At 38.2% G+C, this 21868-nt stretch overlaps 1 long non-coding RNA gene across 1 annotated transcript in view; it reads left to right on the top strand.

Annotated features, from left to right (window-relative positions):
• LOC140695666 (uncharacterized) overlaps positions 1 to 21868 on the top strand; it is a 475691-nt gene that overhangs the window by 98959 nt on the left and 354864 nt on the right. The window contains exons 2-3 of the long non-coding RNA XR_012071416.1: positions 1576 to 1755; positions 17074 to 17172. This is a non-coding gene — a long non-coding RNA (uncharacterized lncRNA). The remainder of the gene's footprint in view (positions 1 to 1575; positions 1756 to 17073; positions 17173 to 21868) is intronic.

Genomic DNA, 21868 nt, shown 5'->3' on the forward strand with positions numbered 1-21868 from the left:
TCGGGACACACAATCAGAGCTCTTGAGTCCAGAGCCCTTGGGTCAAGACTTCTCTGTGCTGTCAAGTTTTTGTTTTCCCACAGGCCTTAATATGTCTCCATGAGGCATGTGGGAAAACAGTTTGTTGGAGATTTTAATCTCAAATTTGCTGTTAGTCTGATACCTGAAGCAGAGAATGCATTGTACTGTATTGTCACTAGCAGTGTAACACTTCAGTTCTTTAGAACTGAGGCCACAGATCTCATTCTGGGAAGCAGAGAATTTTTGCCCATGGCTGTAGCCACATGAACCTCATACCTGGGGGGCAGCCCAGAGATGATCATGGCAAGTGTGGGTGGACACTCTAGGACCTACTCCTCTGATATTCCATGGGATGAGCTGTCTTCCTCACCTGTTCTCTTGTGATCACCAGATCCACACAGCTGGTCTGAGGCATGGTCACATCCATGTTGACATAAGAGTATATTCAAATAAGCAATCTGTAGTTTGGAGATTTAATGAGTCCTACCCAATATCTAGCCTCAGCCCCTTGTGCCAAGGCTTTCCATGAGTTCAGTGTGTTAAGAAGAACTTGCACCTGTGGCATGACTGTAATGCCATCTGGGAAAGATTTCCAGAGCCCAGCTAGACCATGCTCGTTTTTGCTAACATCAACTAGACTGGAGAATAAGATGGTGAAAGGGAACTGCTTGCTTTTTCTCAGAGAACAAGGATAGATTGCGTCTAATGTTTGCTAAGCAAGAGGTAAGGGAAAAGGATCAGGGCAAGGGTCCAGGAGCCTTGAGTCAGGGTGCATAGTTCTTCTGTTCCTCTTTCGAGTCTACTCTCTGCACACGTCAATACAGGCAAAGCAATGGGAAGATTAAATAAGGGCCCAGAAAACCTCAGCAGTGCACGCAGCCAATAGGGAATATCTAGTTTCAAGACTGAAACAATTATTATTTTCAATTTCTCTGTTCCCCTCCCTTCTCCTTTTTCTTAGTAAATGCAGGCTCAAACTCACTTCAAGATCACCTGAATAAACACCAGTGTTATGGCCTCTGGTGAGGCAAGCCTGTGGGTAGCTGGATAGTAATTAGAAACAAAATGATTCTAATAGGAGGGGAAAAAAGAAGAAGTTGACATTTGGAATGGGGCACAATTTGGATCAGGGTTTAATGCTCTGGTGGGTATCAGATTGAATAATACAGAAAGGAGGACAGGGGGAAAGGAAGAAAATGTTTAAAAATAAGTTAATTGCAGCCACATACAGATCCCTCAGCAAAATTAGAAGCAGCTTGAACCAAGACAGCATAACACAACCCTAAATTAATAGACTATAGTCAACTTAATGGCTGTGAAAGCCAGGGAAGCAACACAATGGTGAGTCATTTAAAATGAAATATATTAATTTTTCGGTGAAACAAAGAAAGGAGAACAAAAGGATTGAAAGACTAAAATGAAAATAAAAGTTTAAATATGGAGATCCCAAGCTCAGAGGAGACTAGAAGCATTCCACAGCAAGACAAAATGAATAGTGAGAAATAAGAAGATCTTATCTAACAAAGAAATGATTTTTCATTTGTTTTATTTTAGGCTTCACAAAAAAGGAACATAAAAGACAAGTACCAGGAAAAGACATGACACTATGACAGAAAAAAGATGAAAACCAGCATGACCCAAGTGAAAATAAAAGAAGATAAAGATCATTTCTTGAACAACAAATGATGAAGCTTCACATAACCACTGGAGAAAGTGGAAAGAGACATAAAACTGGTAATTATTGCCAAGAGACTTAAACCATGCATGTAGGTAGTGATTATTTATTTTTAAATTTGCAAGTAATCTCGTGAACACATTTTTGTTATAATAATTGTAATGATACAGTCAAAGGAAAGATCCCCATTGGCCCCAACTAAACCCACTTTTCTTCTTAAAGAGTTTATTGAAAAAAATGTAATAGAAATAATAAATCTAGATGGTGATTATTTTCTCAATAAGAAACATGTATGCTAGCTAGTCCTTGCTACTCTTACTATGCTCACTTTTTTTAAACATTTTTTTTATTGAGTTATAGTCATTTTACAATGTTGTGTCAAATTCCAGTGTAGAGCACAGTTTTTCAGTTCTACATGAACATACATATATTCATTGTCACATTTTTTTTTCGCTGTGAGCTACCACAAGATCTTGTATATATTTCCCTGTGCTATACAGTATAATCTTGTTTATCTATTCTTCATATGCCTGTCAGTATCTACAAATTTTGAACTCCCTGTCTGTCCCTTCCCAACCCCCTACCCCTTGGCAACCACAAGTTTGTATTCTGTGTTTATGAGTCTATTTTTGTTTTGTATTTATGTTCATTTTATTTTAGGTTCCACATATGAGCGATCTCCTATGGTATTTTTCTTTCTCTTTCTGGCTTACTTCTCATTCTCCAGGGACATCCATATTGCTGCAAATGGTGTTTTATTGCCATTTTTATGGCTGAATAGTATTCCATTGTATAAATATACCACTTCTTCTTTATCCAGTCATCTGTTGATGGACATTTAGGCTGTTTCCATGTCTTGGCCATTGTAAATGGTGCTGCTATGAACATTGGGGTGCAAGTGTCATCCTGAAGTAGGGTTCCTTCTGGATATATGCCCAGGAGGGGGATTCCTGGGTCATATGGTAAGTCTATTCCTAGTCTTTTAAGGAATCTGCATACTGTTTTCCACAGAGGCTGCACCAAACTGCATTCCCACCAGCAGTGTAGGAGGGTTCCCTTTTCTCCACAGCCTTTCCAGCATTTGTCATTTGTGGACTTTTGAATGATGGCCATTCTGACTGGTGTGAGGTGATACCTCATTGTAGTTTTGACTTGCATTTCTCTGATAATTAGTGATATTGAGCATTTTTTCATGTGCTTATTGATCATTTGTATTTCTTCCTTGGATAATTGCTTGTTTAGGTCTTCTGTCCATTTTTGGATTGGGTTGTTTGTTTTTTTCTTATTAAGTCATATGAGCTGCTTATATAATCTGGAGATCAAGCCTTTGTTGGTTTCATCGTTTGCAAAAATTTTTTCCCATTCCGTAGGTTGTCGTTTTGTTTTACTTATGGTTTTCTTTGCTGTGCAGAAGCTTGTAAGTTTAATTAGGTCCCATTTGTTTATTCTTGCTTTTATTTCTATTGCTTGGGTAGACTACCCTAGAAGAACATTTTTGAGATGTATGTGAGATAATGTTTTGCCTTTATTTTCTTCTAGGAGGTTTATTGTATTTTTCTTATGTTTAAGTCTTTGATCCATTTTGAGTTTATTTTCACTTTTGATCATCAGGTAAGCTTGCTTCGAGTTAAAAATTTCTAGTATTTCTATTTCCCTTTTGATTTTGTGGTGCTAAAATGTTCTCGAAACTAAAATGTTCCACCCCCTCCCACTCTTCAATCTCCATCTGTTCTCTTCTGAGCACAAGACCCACACAGCTGGTCTCAGAAGTGGTCACATCTAGGTTGATATAAGGATATGTTCAAATAAGCAGTCTATAGTTGGAGATTTAATTCCACAAAACACCTACGAAAGACCCAGGTAGTATTTCTAGGAGCTGGAGGAAAAATATAAATAAGATAGGGTCCCAGCCTTTAGGAAAAACCTGGCATAACACTAAAGAAAACTCGCAATATTTTAATCCAGCAGAAGCTGGAATTGGAATGACTAATGCCAGGCCCCAGACTCATGCAGATCTGGGTTTGAATCCCAGCTCTGCCACGTATTATTTGTATCATCTTTAGAAGTTGATGATATTAATAGTTAAGGTTTTTGTCATGCTTTGCCTTTTCATACCCCACTATGCCACCCCATACTTCATGGCAGCAGGGCACAAGATAGACCAATCACAGTGTTTATCACTCCTGGCCACAGTGATTTGTTCAAGCATGAACACATGATCTAACCTGGGCCAGTTAGAGTCCTTCTCTAAGATTTTTTTCTCCCTGGAGCTAGAAAGGAAGAACTCTTTTTTTCCTGATGATAAGGCTATAAGAATGTAATTTCAAAGGCGTCTGTAGCCATTGTTTCAGTGTTGTGGGAATAGAGAATAAAGCAATTAAAATATTATTTGATTATATGTTATTTTGATTATATGTTATATGCATATTGTACATATATGTACATATATATGTATTATTTTTATAAATATAACAATTTCAATTCTCTTGTTTTAAAAAAATTTTTTTTATTTAAATTTTGTTGGTGGGGAGGTAATTAGGTTTATCTATTTTATTTTTTAATGGAGCTACTGGGTATCAAAACTAGGACCTCAGGCATGCTAAGCATGCCCTCTGCCACTGAGCTATACCTTCCCCACTCTTTTGCCTCTCTTTAGATATAATTACAATCCTGAATTACACAAGTATATATATGTATACTTTTTTGTGTATTTAGCATATATATATATATCTGACAATTTCTTATATTTATTATTCAATATTATTTACTTTTAAACTTAATAAAATGATGACAAACTGTATGTTGTTTCCTTCATTCTACTAGATGGGCAAAAATTAAGAAGTCTGACAGTTTCAAGTTGTTGGTAAAGTTTGAAGTAACAGAAACTTACCTATCTCCTATGGAAATATACATTGGAACAGTCTAGCATTATCTTGTGAAGCTGAGTATGAATGTAGTCTAAGACCCTGAAATTCTACTTTTAGGAATGTGCTCTAGAGAAACTGGCACATGTGTTCCAGTGACATGTAGAATGACTTATAGAACCTGTGTTCATAACAGAAAAAAAAACCAAACCCAAAGGAAATAAACTAAATGGCCTTTGATAGGAGAATAGGTGACTACATTGTGGTACATTCATATGGCAGAATAGTGTGCAGGAGTGACTATGAATGAACTACAGGTACATGCAACAACATGGATGGGTCTTAGAAGCAATATTGAGGGCGAATGAAGCCATTTTAAGGAGACAGACTCTGTGAAGAGTTCTGTATCTGTCCTCCTAGGCCTCACTTAGTTGATTGGCCTTGACATCCTATTTCTGGGCTGTGGTGGGAGCAAGGAGCAGAGGCGGGCACCATTTTTCAGTGATCACCATTTTTCAGGTCCACCACATTGTTCACCCCCAAGGTGTTGAAAGTAGTGGAGAGGGGCAATGTTGACCTTGGGGGCAAGGTGCAGGCTCACCCTTTTCCTGAACATCTGGACTCCTGACTGGAGTTGCTTCAGGGGTCAAGGAGAAGACACTGAGGACTCTTTCTTCTCCAGGGTCAGAAAACTTTGACAAGCTCTTCGCGTGCCTTATCTGGGTAGTCTATATGGCCCGACCTGACGGTCCTTTAATTACTGACTTACTGCCATTGATGACATCTTTGAGATGAGTTTCTGACAGTTTCTGGCATGAGCCCCAGCTGCTGGGTGCTCCACTTGGGGCCTATGTAGTAGTTACCTGATAATTTTGGCCGTCTCTCTAGAAGATGGTGTAAACAAACTCTCCTTCTGAGATCTTGGGTGCTGCACACAGGGAGTTTATACTTTATTTTCTCTGTATTTCATCACGGATCATTATTTTACGTTTTAGCATCTCTAAAAACAAGAATGTGTCCTACAGTTGACAGCTTCTTAACAATGATAAAAGGTAGCATTTTTTTCTTTCCTGATGATACATGAAATGGAGGTGTGTCTCACAGTCAGTGGAGTCTTAGATTTGACTAAATAGGGTATGGTTGCCTAATACGGATAATCTCCTTTTGCTCTTTTTCTAACAATTATTTTTATACATCATGATCTGCACACATAAACAATATCCACTCAACACTCTGGTATAGAAATGGAGTCATATCTATATAGTTTTGTAGTGGTTTGGGGCAGGGGAACTAGCAACCAGCAACTAGCCAGCAACCAGGAAGAGGCAATGTGAAATGGGAGACAGAGAGGGAGACACAGAGAGACACAAGGACATGAGCTTCCTTGATTTTTTGATCCTTCTGGAAGCCTGATTATATATCTTGCCCTGGGTTTCTTGAGTTGTAAAATAAATCCTCTTTTTCTTGGTTCTAGCATATTTCCATTTCCCACAACCTAAGGATCTCTAATTAAGTGCTCAGCACAATACCCAATATTTAATGAATGCTCTGTGAGTGCTTATTGTTTTATTATTGTACAAAGGGATTGATTGAGGCTCACCTAAAGTATTTCAAGAATAGAAAGGAAGTGAGAAAAAAAGTTGATGATTTAGTCCCCAGCTGGTGCTGCTGAGGAGGGTCTTAAAAAAGGGTGAAGTAGAGGTGGGGAGCCAAAGACTGCGCAGAGGGATGGTCAGTAAAGGGGAGGGGAGATGAGTCTTGAGTGGGAGGCTGGGCCAGGTTTGGAAGGACCTCACAGGCCCCGTGATGGGATTTTTGCTCTATTCTGAAAGACTTGCCGAGGGAGTGGTAGGGAACAAGAGTTGATTTTTTTTTTTGAATGAACTATAAAGATGATAACATAAGAACTTTGTTATAACATAAGAACAGATATCACTCTGACACCAGTGTATAAGATGAAGCGGAGGGGACTGGAACTGGGTAGGGAGGGAGGTAGTGGCAGTTTGGGTGAGAAGAGGTGAAGGAGAAGAGAGACATCAACATTCCTCTCCTGGGTGACACTGAACAGTGCAAGCTGAAAAGTAAACTTGTCACTGGCCTGTGCGAGCAGTTTCCTGCTGACAATCAAAGTGGCTCACAGCTGTCTCTCCAGCTTGCCCAATTCTGCATGTAGGAGCTGACACATTGATGTGATGGCTTGGTTAGCAGCTGAGCAGTGCCCTTTGACTCCTTTCCTCACCGTCCACATGTTTGCCCGCCACCTGGTCTCGTCCTGTCTCCTCCCCGCTCTCAGGCTCTGTTATCCAAATTCAAACAGTAGATGTTCCGTTTCTTTCTGGTAGCTCTGCCCATTGATGAGACCATTTCAGACATTCCGTGTGTCTGTGTGGGAGCATTGCTTCCCTTCCCTGGCCTCACACACAACACAGTCACTTGGGAGGAGCCTAAAACTCACAATTTACACAGGCTAAGTTGAGACCATTTTTTCCTTTACTGTGGCATTTTGACAGCAAGAAAAATGACACTGGGATAGCGCTTATTGATTCACAGAAGACCTTCCTTGTGAATTTGGATAGAGATCTATCTGTGCAGTCTAGACAAATCTATGTCTATTTGGGAGGTAAAAGCTAAAGTAGTAGAGATGTTGTCGCTGAAATTGACGTAAAGAGAGTGTTTTCCCAGTAGCTAGTGCCGAAGTAATCCATACACATATTTGATTCAATAAATATTCTTATAAATTATATTGAGGATGGTATTTTACATCCGGGGAATAATTCTTATACAGTAGAAGTAAGGGAAAATAAATTGGGAATATACTGCTCAGTTCTGGCCATGTGGTCATTTTAATGATGCCATAAAAACAGAGATGGAGCAAATGAGTGCTTCTTTACGAGGATGGGCTGACTACTTAATGCTCTCAATCTGGAAAGATGAAGGTAGAGTGAGATGTGATAAAAAGTTTACAGTGTCATGAAGGGAATGAATCAGGTGAGTAACAACTTGGGAAAATGAGAGTAAGGAACATATACTGAAGGTAGTTTGAGGACAAAAGAAAGTGCGGCTTTACACATTTATAGGAAAATCGTGATTCATTATTCCGAAAAGTAGTTAGGTCAGATATGATGGGATTCAAGCAGGGCTTAGATAAACTTAAGGATGTAAAGTCAGCAGTGGGTATATTTAAGAAATATGTCCACAGTTTTGGTTTTAAGTCACAAAAATATCATGTTTATTGGAGAAGAATTAGAAAAATCATATTAACAACATTTTTAAAAATTAAAAAACCCCTACAATCCTTTAGTGATAGTAACTGCTGGTACTTTGCTACCTAAATAAATACTTTATTTTCCTATTTATTTAATCTCCCCAAATGGGCTCAAACTAAACATGTTGCAATTTTTTCAACATAATATTTTATGATCATCTTTTAATGCCAATAACTTTGTAGCTACACAAATACTTTAAAGTATAAGGTGTTGTTAATTATGGATTTACTATAATTATCTTAACCAATTCCATATTGCTAACTGCATTCTGGGTTTACTTACTTGTTTATCTTCTAGGTTTATGATTCTTTTGTCAACTTAAAAATGTCCCATTGGATTTCAAGTGCAATTGCATTAAGTTTACAGGTAAATTTGGTGGACATCTTTATAGTATAGGTAATTTTATCTGGAAACACAGTGTATCTTTTAATTTATTCTAGTTTTCTTTTATGTCTTTCAGTAAAATTTTTATAATTTTCTTCATACTGATCTGTATTTCTTATTAATGTGATTCTTAGATCCTCAGCATTATTATTACTATTACCTTTTACTTCTGTTGTGGGTAGTTTTCTTCCATTATTTGAGCTGTTTATTTAGGATATATAAGAAAACTATTGTTTTTAAAATGTTTTATTGTTCAAGTGGCTTCCCCACCTAACTTAGTAGTTTTAGTTGTTTTCTTAGGTCTTTCCGTTAGACAATCAAATCACCAACAAATAATTATATTTTTGCCTCCTCTTTTTCAGTATTTATACTTTTATTTTGCTTTTGTATCCATTTTAATTGCCAAGCACTTCTAGAATTATGTTAAATAACAGATGTATGCCTGTCTCGTTTCTCATTCTAATGAAGTACTTTCATTGTTACATCTTTAGGTATAAAATTAGTGATTGGATTGAGAACTTTTCTTTTTCAGGTTACACTAAGAAAGTATTAACGTATTCATATTCTACTGAGCTCTTTTTAAAATCAAAAGTATGTTTTAATTTATTTCAAATATCTTTTTAGCACCTTTTACATGATCAGATATATTTTCTTCTTTGACTTATTGGTGTGAATGATTTACTAGTATTGAAAAGCACTTGTATTCCTGGAATGATTCCTATTGGTTATAGTCCTGGTTATCTATTGCTTCCGAAGTCTGTGTCAAAAATTTCATTTTGCTCACAGTCTTGTGCATTAGGAACCGGGGAAGGGTTTGGGTGAGTGGTCTATCTCTGATCCTCATGATATCAGCTGGGGCAGTTGGAGCCAAAGGATCCACTTCCAAGATGGGTTCTTCACTTACATGTCAGCTTCCTGGGTCCCCTTGGCCTCTTTCTCTTGTTCTACATGGCCTCTCATCATATAGTGACTTTCTATCTCACTTGAACTTCTCATGGCATAGTGACTTCTGAGTTGTCACACTGCTTACATCACATCTGGGTTGCAAGAGCAAATAATCCTATACGTAAAAGCTGTAAGACTCCTGTTGACCTGACCACAGAAGTTGCAGTATGACTTCTGCTGGATTCTGTTGGTCAAGGAAGTCGCTAAGTTCAGTCCAGATTCAAGTGGAAGGGAATTAGGCTCCATGTCCCAATGGGAGGAATAGCAAAGAATTTGGAGTTGTTTTTAATGGCTTATTATTTTTAAAATACCTAGCTGATGTGATTTGTTAATACTTCTTAATATATTTGCATGAACATTCCTAAGTAATGTTGGTCTGTAGATTTCTGTGCTATATTTGCCAGGTTTTTGGTTATGCCAGTTGGTTTTTAAAATTGAATTGGTTTTTAAAATTTTCATCTCTTTTCTAGTCTCTTTAACAGATTAAATAGCATTAGAATTTCTTGCTCCTTTAAGTTTTATAAAACTTCCCAGGCCAAATGCCCTTTATAATTTGACAATTCTTCAATGGCATTTTTAGTATTTTTGATCTTATTTATATCTCTTACTGCTTCTTGAGTCAATTTTGCTTTTATATATTTTTTTGGTAAAAGAAGTCACAATAATTTTTGACAAGTATTTGTCACAACTTTCCCTGTTTTCCAGGACTGATATAGATGTCTTCTTCCTCATTTAAATTTTCTTTGTCTATTTCAGTGGGGATGTAGGAAGGAAGGCAATTTAATGCATAGGTTCAAATTGGGATCTTATGAATGTTCTTTAATATACTATAGTTCCTTTTTGGAGGAAGGAATATCTTAGAAAATGTCTATAGTGCTATCATAAGCAGAGCTTTAGGCAGAATGATCCATAAATCTATTTTTTTGGTGGCATTTAAAATTTATGGTTTAAACTAAAACTAAATGGGAGCTAAATATGATTTTATGTTGTACTCACAGTGATGCCAAGACTGTCCCTACTGAATGAGGGCTTTCATCAAGGTATGTCAGCTCACCAAAGAGAGAAGGAAGATGAATCCTAAATAACTGACTCTCATATCTATTGATCATCAAGACCAATAAGAAGACAGTGTGGACCCCCTGAATTGTAGGATAATTGCTGGTTAATTTTCATAAACAGGCTTCTAGTATGAGTCTGTGTGGTGTGTGTATGTGCCTGGTGCAAGGTTCAGAAAGTCTTTTTGGGAAGGATGATGAGATTATGGGGAAGACAAGCAATGTAGGATGCTAGGAGGAGAGTTGTAAGTAACTTGCCATTGGTACAGTCTCACTCTTAGTATACGTTTCCCAATTCTGGAAACAGTTTCTAGTAAAGTGATATGGTCTATATCACTAATGACAAGAGAAAATACTAGAACTCTGGATAGTTTAGACTGGAAGCAAATGGGTGGGTGGATCACTCATCTTGAAGACTTTGAATTTGTGTTGCAAGGAGAGGTTACAGAAAGCATCTATCCTGGTAAAACATCTCACTCTTTAGAAAGTACGTTTTACTTAAAAAGAAGCTATGGGTAGACCATGCAAAATGAGACCCAGAAATAATTGGAGAGGCGGCAGAGGAAAGATGAGAGAGTTTGAATAAGTCCTGAAAGCCCAAAGGCTAAGAATACCAGGATAATTTAAAAATACAGGGAAGATTTGAAAACACATGTAGCTGCAGGGAGGGTTGGCCAAAGAACAGAAACAGAGAAAAACCATAGGAAATGGAAGAGAGGGGAAATGGAAAAGGATGAAGATGTTAGCCTTACAGGAATGCAGATGCACATGGAAAGATGCCCAAAAAGCCAGGCGAATGAGTGCTCTGGATGGAATTTAGTATATGTAGCTGAGGAATGAAAGCAAAACCCACCAGTATGCTAGTGACAGAGGGTGGGAAGACTACCAAAAAGACAAGGGAGAACAATGTGGGTTTCAATGGGAGGGAATATATTGTATTCAGGGGCACTTGAGCATAATACAGCCTAGCGTTTAGACACACGTTCTAGAAAACGCAAGTGCAAAGGGCAGAATAAGGAAAAGAATGTCTGGCTACTCTATATATAAACCTGTAAGTCTGAGTTAAGTGTCCCTTTGTCTACTCTGGTTACTGTTTGAGCCTTTGTTGACATGTGAAACATTTCCACAAGGTGGTTTGGGGGGTATCTTAGTGAAATGAGGCTTGTGGTGGAAAACAGACGACTATGAGAGGATTTTATGATATTTGATAGTTGCTTTATTATATAAAAACAAATTTGTTTCTTTTTTGGTTGCTCCTGTGTCCTTTGCAGAATCAGTCTCATGGTTTAAGAACTTTTCACCTTGAACATCTTTGAATTTTGTGCTTAATTGCAAATAATTTACGCAAGAGCTTTATTACGTCTTCCTAGATCAGCCCGGGATCACCTTTGAGGAACTATGTCTTCCAAGAATTTAGCTGACCACATAGTCCTAAGTCTAGAGTTTTGGGGATAAGATTTGGTTTGTAATTGCATATTTGTATTTTTGTTCCAGTGGAGTTAGAATTTACCTTGTAAGGAGTAAATATTCATCCTTTGTACCTAAAAGATGATATAGCATCTTAAAATAACCAGAAAAAGGGTACAAGAATGTCTTAACTTACTTACCTTTTTGGCTGCCGTCCATCTTCTTTTTTACCCAGTGGAATGAGCGTTAAAGTAAAATACAATAAAACCTATGACCACATGGTAAGTGAAGTCCAAATTAACCCAAAGAAAGAAAAATATCTTTAAGTTAAGGGAACTCTTAAACTAAAATATTGATTTTTGTAGCAACCTTTTGTCATCTGGGAAAAGACAGGTCTCTAGGAAGAAAAGAAGTGTGAAGAGGTGGGAAGGAAAAACGAGATGGAAGAATATCTCAGTCATTTAACAAATGCTGCGCAGGCACCAAATTGTTGCTTTAACTTTTCAGTGACATTTTGGGCTTCTCAATTAGAGTGAAAGTTTTCTGAGGAAAGGGATTATATTCTTTTAGTTTTTTTAACACCAATCATGAAATCCAATAGCTAAATTCAAAACAAAAATATTCTCTAGCTTTTCTGTAGCATTTGACTATGTTGAGAACTTTTCTTTCTAGATATTCTCTATTTTTGTCTTCTTCTCTTGACATGGTGATCGTTGGGCTCTCATCTTCTGTCCGCTGGTGACCCCCCTGAGGTCTTCTCTCCCGATCCCTCCCATTTCATCCTTCACATTGCTATCAAAGTTATCTTTGATTAACTCACACCCCTGCTTAAAAATCTGTGATAGTCCCCCATTAGCTACGGGAAAAATCGCAAAACCCCTTGGTCTTGTATGCAATTCCAACCCCAGAGGAAGGAGGAGGATCTGTTGCCCCCTCTCCATTGGTCTCAGTCTTATTTGTCCTCTCCAGAAACTACTATAGCCACACAAGACATGCGGCTCTCCAAGTGCCTCTCATTACTAATCTGGGTCCTAGAAGGAGACCATAGCTGTGAAGACCTGAACATCAATTGCAGTGGAGAATAGAGGAAAGATTGAAAAACAAGGGGCTTGTCTGAACAGTCATGATCTCAGCTGTCTGGGCAAAATGGTTTACCACTCTGAAAATAACACTGTTGCTTGTATACAAAGACCTTGATGGAGAAATTCCATGGCTTGAGAGCAGAGTGGAGTGTGTTGGTTTGTGTTCAGCGTGTTTGCTCTGTTGTTTTGAGAAGGGAGAGGGATGGATGTGGGATATAGGGAGGCAAAAGGATGAAAGTGCTAGGGAAGTGACAGATGCCTCCATTTGTCTGAACTTACTCTGAACCACTCTAAGCACAGGAATCAAATTTCCTGGAGAACAGGTTCATGGGTTAAAGACAGGCTTTTGAGAAGCTATTTTTGGCTATTATTGTGGATGCTGTTACCCACAGTGTGCCTCTGTATGTATCATAACCATGGTGACCATATGTTTTTCTGGTTAGCACGTGTCAAGATGGTAGATTTTAATATTTACTTGGGAAAATCTGGTCACTATAGCTATGGATGACAAAGAAGGATTCTTAAATGAGCAGTGCATGGGACGCCTAATTGGCAAACAGGAAAAATTGAATGTGTTGAATAAAAACAGGGCAAAGCATGGAGAGTCCAAGTTAATTAGAATCTGATTTCTACTACCGCATGTTCTCTTCCTTTGATCAGTTTGGTAAATTTTATCTTCTTTTTAATAACCTTAACGTGGGTCAGGTCTAAAGTTAAACTGATTAAGCATAGATAGATCTTTGGCCTGGTTTTGAAATCCAGGAAATTTTGAATTTTTATGAATAAATTGCAGTAGAGAATGCATCATCAAGTTTGCACATGATCTTAAATTTTTTTTAAAAAAGCTGTGCTACTTGCCACAATCACCATTAGTATTGGTCAGACCATCCTTTTTTGAGCCATATCATAGCACTTACTCTGTGGGTTCCTTGTAATACAAGCAGAAGCCAAAACACAGAATGTTTGACAGATCTCACAAGTCAGGTAGGATAGACTTATAATCATTATTGCCTCCCTTCAACCGACTCAAAGGTAGCAGAAGAACACCTTGCTGTTACCTCCATATTCTCTATACATCTCATTTCAAATCTCTGCTCTTTTCCCAGCTCCACCAGAATATGGACAACTAATCCTGCAGATTTTCCTTAGACATTGGAGTTTCAATAATCAAGTATCATGTTGTCAGAATCTGAAAGCCTATTTTTAATGCTGCCAGTGACTCCAAACTTCAGAATAATCAGGCTTCCGTTTACGTTTTCCTTTATAAATAAGTAACCAGGCAAATGTTCCAGATGAAGTGGGCATATTAGGGTTCTCACGATTTCCTTCTGAGCAGAAAAAGCATAAGATACTAGCAGCAGCGTGACTCAAGTCTGGGATGTAGCTCTGAATAGGGCTGGGGTGCTGAGTTGTGTTCTCAGTATCACCGCTACATCCTTGTGTAAATCAGGCTTCTGCTTGCCTTCTTCGTGGGTGAATATGTTGCAGACTCTCAGTGTTCCCCTTCCACGCCCTAGACACTGTTGCCTCAGGATTTGCTAGCATTTGGGAGGGCTCTGGCAATGGTGGAACAAATCTATCGCTGTAATGGGGTATCATAGCGGTTCCAGTGCGTAAGAGAGGGTGCTTGCTGACTTTATCTGCTCTCCCAGACCCTTTCTTCCCCACTTCACCTTGTTTCGTGCCCCAGGAGGCTGACCTGGGTGAACAGTATCAATGAGCTACCAAGCCCTCAACTTCCTGTTGGGTTTGGCAGTGGGAGCTCTGTCGGCAGATGGCAGGGAGAGAGGAGAATGGGACCCAGGAACTCATTTTCTTGGCGCTCTCCCTGTGTGCTCGCTGGATCCTGCCGGGAGAGGGACACTCTGGCCGGGTGTGATTTCTTCCGCTGTGTTCTGAGCTGCCTGGGTTACCAGACCCCTTGCCCTCGGGGCAGTTACACCAGAGCTCTGGCTTTTATTTGGAGCCTGGGAGAGCGGAGGAAACAAGTCTTCTCCATCAGTGCTGCTGGCACCGAACGAGGCTTCTTGAGTCAGCAAGAGAGAAGAGATTCCGAAACATCGCCGCGTCTCTGATGGCTCCCTCCCGTCCTCCCCACCAACCCGCCCCCGCCGCCTCCCGCCTCCCCGTCTCTCCTCTGGCGCTGGCTGCCCAGGACCATCCCGGGGTCAGGCGTCAGGGAGGGGAGCTGCGCTGAAGCACCGGGCGGGGTGCCTCCTTCCTGCCGGTCTTCTTTGGCATTCCTGTCCCCTTGCAAAGCAGAAGCCCATTAGCAAGTGAAATGTCAGAGTTTCAAACAAACAAACAGGCTTTGCCGTCTGCCAAGTCGTTTGGGTGAAATCACAAAGAAATCTCAGTGTCCTACCCCTAGCTGGGGCCTCCTCTCAGGGGATTCAGTAATCCTTCATGGCAGGAGCAGGACTCACTTTCTCCCGGCTTGCTCACGAGTGCCCATCTCCAAAGCCGTGACTCTTTTCTACCAGTGACCCTGCCTGACCAACCTTAGTGAGATCCCAGGGAGCTGGGTTACCCTTTGTCCACTGTTGATCTGGGTGCATGGGTCACTGGAATTGGATGGATCCCCTTCCTTGCATCCTTTCCCGGTCACACGTTCCCTAGGGAAGCTTCCTTCCTCACTTGCCTTTTCTTGACTAACTCATCGGAAAAAGTCCCAGGGATTGCTCCCGGTTGAAGACAGTGGTTGGGGACACTAACACTATCTCTGCTCAACCAGTATAGCTGACTTATCAAATTCGGGTAATGCAGGAGGGAGGAAGATGCCAACTCGAGTTGTGTTCCTTGGCAAAGAAATAGTAAACAGCAAAACAGTCATTTCAGAGGGCAAACTGGCTCACTAATAAAGCATGGCTCACGATGGAAAATAACTCAGAAGAAAGTAGGGAGCAAATGGATTTAGTTGCTATGGGAACGTGGTTGGAAAAAAACATGAAATATGTAAATACCGTAATTTGGTATTTTAATGTACTTCTTTTCCATGAAGAAAATTCCCTGACAACTAAAACTAACAACTCATTCTTTTGCTATACACAGTGCTGATTGACAGAGGTGAGGCGAGTGGGTTTCTGAATTCCGTTTTGCCTCTAGGAGCAAATATAGCTTTATTCTCAGGCATAAAAATCAAACATCTATTGGCTGAATGTTAGAATCAGTTGGGGAAGTTGAAAAAAATTGGCCACACCTGGTCTGATTAAATCAGATTCAGCGGGGAGGGGGTTGCTGGTGGGGATGGGGCCTGGGCATTGCTATTTTTAAAAAGGTCCTCAGCCTTTTGTAATGGGCAGCCAGTGTGGCAAACCACTGGCGTAGAATCCTGATTTGGAAGATTTGGTGAATGTGGATCACTTATTTTGCTGTATGCCTTCACTAGGTTTTATTTCACCAGGTTTTTGATGATTTGGACATTTAAAAATGAAAAGAAAAAAAAAATTCAGTAGGGGTACTTGTGCATGCTAAGCATGTGCTCTACCACTAAACTATACCCACCCCCTGATTTGGACATTTTTAATTCCAATTATGTGATTAGCAATTATCACTCTTCCGTTATTTGTGTTACTCTCTTCACCATAATAGATTAGTGCTTCTCTTATTATTTAGGGTAAACATATGATGCTATATTATAAATCATTATCACTCAACCACAGTAATGATGATTAATTGCTGTTATTTTAAAAATTATGAGTTGATAATAATAATTTGAGAAGTTTAGATGTTGCTCTAACTGGTGATATCAATCTATATTTTAATAATTACCATTGTAAACTATCATTAGGCATATAATCAATTGATAGAAAATGTTTTTATAGACATAATTGTTCAACCTGCTTAGCAATAGTCCACACTAGAGTTGGTAAGTGGCATTTTTGTTTTCCAGATGGTAAAAATGTTACACACAAGAGACAGGTAACTTGCATTAGTTTAAATGTTGCAACCATGACATACTTGAGTGCAGAACTCCAAAATTTCAATTTTTTTTCTCATTATCTGGATCCTATGTCTTTATCTTTGTCCAGCATGAAGTCTCAGTCTGCCTTCTATGGGTTTACTCCAGGAACAAAACTATAAGTTAAGGCAGAACGTACTGGTATCCAGAGAGAATTTGAATGGATACAGAAGGAAGTTCATTAAATAGGAAGCAAGAATGAATTGTGAAAATATCCCCTGGTTATCCAGTGTAGATTCAGGTGGTCAGAGGGCCAGGAGGTTACTTGGGATTCCAACCAATGGAAGTTTTGCTTTCTTCTGAAACATTCTCACTTTTTTTTTAACCTTTTATATGATCATTATTATGTTCATCCCTTGGGGGCCAGCCCTTGGGTCCTGTCTGACTAGCTTCATACTGTCTCTTCCATCCAGGCTGCTGGGTCTCCTGAAGAAAGGCACACATGGGGGTTCCTCCTGCAACGTGTCATCTGATAGACTTTGGGAAGACCTCCTGTTAACTCTCCAGACCAGGTTAGATTCTCTATTCTCTAGTCTCTGTTATCTGCTTCCACAGCACATTAAAAAAACCTTTTTTTTTGGTAGACTTTAGCTCAATAATTAATTCATGATTACTTATATAATGCTAATCATTCCCCAAAAGCGATCAGCTCAGAAAACACTAAGCAGAATAAATATCTGCTTAACATGTTATATTCAAACTAGAGAACACCAAAGACAAAGAGAAAACCTTGAAAGAAGCCAAAAGAAAGAATATCTTACTTGTAGAGGAAAAAGGATAAGAATTGCAGTAAACTTCTCATTAGTAACCATGTAAGCAGGAAGAGAGTAGAATGAAATATATAAAGGGTTGAAAGAAAAATCTTACCAAACTAGAATTCTATATATGCTGAAATTATCCTTTTAAAGTACAGAAGAAATAATGGCATTTCTGAATAAACAAAAACTGAGGGAATTTATGACCACCACAGCTTCCTTGCAGGAAGTGTTAAAAGAATTTCTTCAGGCAGAAGGAAAATGATATAGGTTAGAAACTCAGATCTCTATAAAGAAAGAAAGATTATTGGGAAGGAGTAAAGATGGTATCTTTTATTTACCTTATTCTTAGTTGATCTAAAAGATACCTATTTACTTAACATAGTAATAGTAACTATGTATTGGGTGATTATAGCGTATGGATAAGTGAAATGAATGACAGCATTTTCATAAGAGATGGGAAGGAGGAATTAGAAATACTCTAAGTTACCTGCACTCCTATATATTTAGGAATAATTCGAGTTAGAAATTAAAAACACCATGTATAGTAGCAAAAAAGTAAATATTGAGTGTAAATCTGACAAAATGTATACAGGAACTATATTCAGAAAACAACAAAACTGATTTAAAAAAAAGAAAATCTAAATAAATGGAGAGAGAGTCTATATTCATGGATTGGAAGATTCAATATTGTTAAGACATCAGTTTTCCCCCTCAAATCTCAGCAAATTATTTTGTAAATGTTGACAAACTGATTCTAAAGTTTATATGGAATAACTGATACAATACTGAAGAACAGACACACAGATCATTGGAACAGGCGAAAGATCAGAAATAGACCAATGCAAATATAATCAACTGATCTTTAACAAAAGAACAAAGGCTATTTAATGGAGAAAAGATAATATTTTCAACAAATGGTGTTGGAACAATTGAACGTCCATATGCAAAAACATAAGCCTAGACACAGATCTTACACTATTGACAGAAATTAACTCAAAATGTATCATAGACCTAAGTGTAAAGTGCAAAGCTGTAGAAATTCCAGAAGACAAATTAGAGAAATTCTAGGAGGCCTTGTGTTTGGATGAGTTTTTAAATACAACATTAAAAGCACAATCCATGAAAAACTGATAAATTAAACTTTATTAAAATCAATAATTCAACTCTTTGAAAAATATTATTAAGAGAAAGAAAAGACAAGCCGTAGACAGGCAGAAAATATTTGTAAAACATACCTTATTAAAGACTTGTATAAGAAGTGTCCAAGAACCTTTAAAACCCAATAATAATAAACAACCCAATTAAAAAATAGAAAGATCTGAACAGATATCTCACCAAAATAAGATGTGTAGTTGGCAAGTAAGCCTATGGAAAGATGCTAAACATCATTTATTATGAGGGAATTGTAAGTTCAAACAGCAGTGGGATACCACTCCACACCTATAAGAATGGCCGAGATCCAAAGCCTGAGAATACCTGACAACACTGCTGACAAAGATGTGGAACAAAAGAAACTCTTACTGCAACATTAGCCAGCCTCGTTGAAAGCTAGAACAACAGTTTCTCACAAATTTAAATATAGGTTTTCCTTATGATCTAACAAGCATGCTTGTAGGTATTTACCCAACTGATTTAAAACCTTTTACTGTTACAGAAGTCTGCACATGAATGTTTATAAGTTTTATTCATAAGCACCAGAAAATTAGGAATAACTAAGATGTCCTTCAATAGGTGAATGTATGAACAGACTATGTTGCAGTCATACAGTGGAATATTATTCAGTGATTAAAAGAAATGGGCTATCAAGGTATGAAAAAGCATGCATGAATCATAAATGTATATTGTTAAATGAAAGAAGTTGATCTGAAAAGACTATATACAGTATGATCCCAATTATTTGACATTCCGGAAAAGACAAACTTATAAAGATGGCAAGAAGATCAGTGGTCGCCAGGGATTTAGGGAGTGGGGATCTAAGGGTAACACATAGGGCATTTTATAGGGTGATCAAACTATTCTGTGAGACACTGTAATGGTGAGTACATGACAAAATGCATTTGTCAAAACCTACAGAACTTTAGAGTGCAAAGTGTGAACCTTAATGTTCTCAAATTAAAAAAATGATTTAGGAAGTCAGGAGATGCCAGAGTGGAATGGAAAACGTGACTCAACAATCTAGCTGCATTATAAGTGTGTGAAACCATCTCACTGAATGGGGTGGAGGGAAAAGGTGCTAACCTGAGTAATTTTGGAAGGGAGCGGAGTCTGTAGGACTACAGGTAAATAAAAGTGTATGTAAGCACTATACTCTAGTAAATAAAGTTGTTTCCCATGGGAGCATGGATTAAAAATTCTGATACTTCTATAATGTGTGCTGAAATTAAATGATTAAGTAAATGGATGGTGCATGATGGTGGCCAGTTTTCTTACTGTTGGAGTGGGGTTACAGATAAGCGAGAGGAAGAGGTTACAATGATTCTCATAGTAGGAGAGTCAGAGGTATCAGTGTGAATTCATGTTTTGCTTAATATAGATTTGGATGATTACATGTAGTAATGTTTGTTTATAGATATGATTGTATTCATGGGTTGGTATATACACATATATTTCCTTGCTCTGTCAGCTGAGAATGGCAAGAAGCACCACCACCCCTGTAGCAACCAGTACACCTAGCACCTGGGTCTTGGTTCTAACACCATTTTCCAATATAGGTAATAAAGAAATAGCTGATTCTAGCACTGAAACAGGATCAGGGCAAGATGATCCTGGAACATCTTGTTATACCAGGAAGTAAGGAAATTCTTAAAAAAAACAAAACAAACCAACAACCTCCCCACCCTCAATAATCAGGGTATGCCAAAGGGACATAGGAATCAATGGCAAAATGTGGAACAACCTTTTTTTTTTTGACTGAAGTATAGTTGGTTTACAATGTTATGTTAATTTCTGGTGTACAGCATACTGATTCAGTTATACGTATATATATCCCTTTTCATGTTCTTTTTCATTATAGGCTATTACAAGATGTTGAATATAGTTCCCTGTGCTATATAGTAGGACCCTGTTGTTTATTTATTTTATATATAGTAGTTAGTATCTCCGAATCCCAAATGCCCTATTTATCCCACTACCCTCTACTTTGCCCTATGTTAACTATAATTTTGTTTTCTGTATGAGTCCGATCCTGTTTTGTTAATAAGTTCATTTGTGTCATTTTTTAAAATTTCACATATAAGTGATATCATATGGTACTTTTCTTTCTCTTCTGGCTTATTTCACGTAGTATGACAATCTCCAGGTCCATCCATTATCTCTCTCTCTCTCATAACTTTTTTATGCAGTCATCTGTCGATGGACATTCAGGTTGTTTCTATGTCTTGGCTATTGTATATAGTGCTGATATGAATAATGGGGTGCATGTATCTTTTTCAAATTAGAGTTTCCTCCAGATATATGCCCAGGAGTGGGATTGCTGGATCATATGATAAGTCTATTTTTAGTTTTTTGAAGAATCTCTATACTGTTTTCCATAATGGCTGTGCCAAACTACATTCCCATCAACAGTGCAGGAGGGTTCCTTTTTCTCCACACCCTCTCTAAAAGCTGGAACAATTTGAGAACCAAGATAAATAAAATAACATTGGATCGTAACCCAAAATATAAAATAAATACCCATGAGTTTATACTGATATAAACAATTGGTTAGTAAATAAGTGGGAGAGAGTACAAATCTTCCATGTAGAAGGATTCCAAATAATTTATTAGATACTCTGCTCTCAAGGAGGGGGATCTTACTCTCCACACTTCAGTGTGAGCTGAGTGTTCCAAAAAGCACAGCATGGAAAGGTGGGATAAGTAGTAATGTCACGGTGGAGAAATCTGACTGGAGCTGGGTGATCAAGATTAACATCAACATAACATCAAGTTATGTCGAAAGCAGGTACCCTTGAGATGATGTGATGAAAAATGTACTTTACTTCTGGGATCTTTCTCCCAAGGACATATAACTCCAGTCTAATTATGAAACAAATCTCAGCGGAGAAACATTCAAAATACCTGACTAGGATTCTGCAAAACTGTCAAGGTCATCAAAAACCAAGGAAAGTCTGAGAAACTATTACAGCCTGGAGGAGTCTAAGGAGACATGACTGTTAAATGTAATAAGGTGTCGTGGATGGGATCCTGGAACAGAAAGAGGACATTAGGTAAAAACTCAGGAAATCTGAATGATTTAACTTTAGTTAAAAATAATATATTAATATTGGTTCATTAATTGTAACAAATGTACTGTACTAATGTAAGATGTTAATAAAAGGGGAAACTGGGTGTGGGGTATATGCGAGCTCTGTACTATCATTACAGTTTTTTCTGTCAATCTAAAACAGTTCGTTTTTATAATAAAAGATAATTTTTGGAAATGCCTTCTGGGGTGGAGATATGGTAAATTCAG

Source organism: Vicugna pacos, chromosome 3 (genome assembly GCF_048564905.1).
Source record: "Vicugna pacos chromosome 3, VicPac4, whole genome shotgun sequence".
Lineage (NCBI taxonomy): Eukaryota > Metazoa > Chordata > Mammalia > Artiodactyla > Camelidae > Vicugna > Vicugna pacos.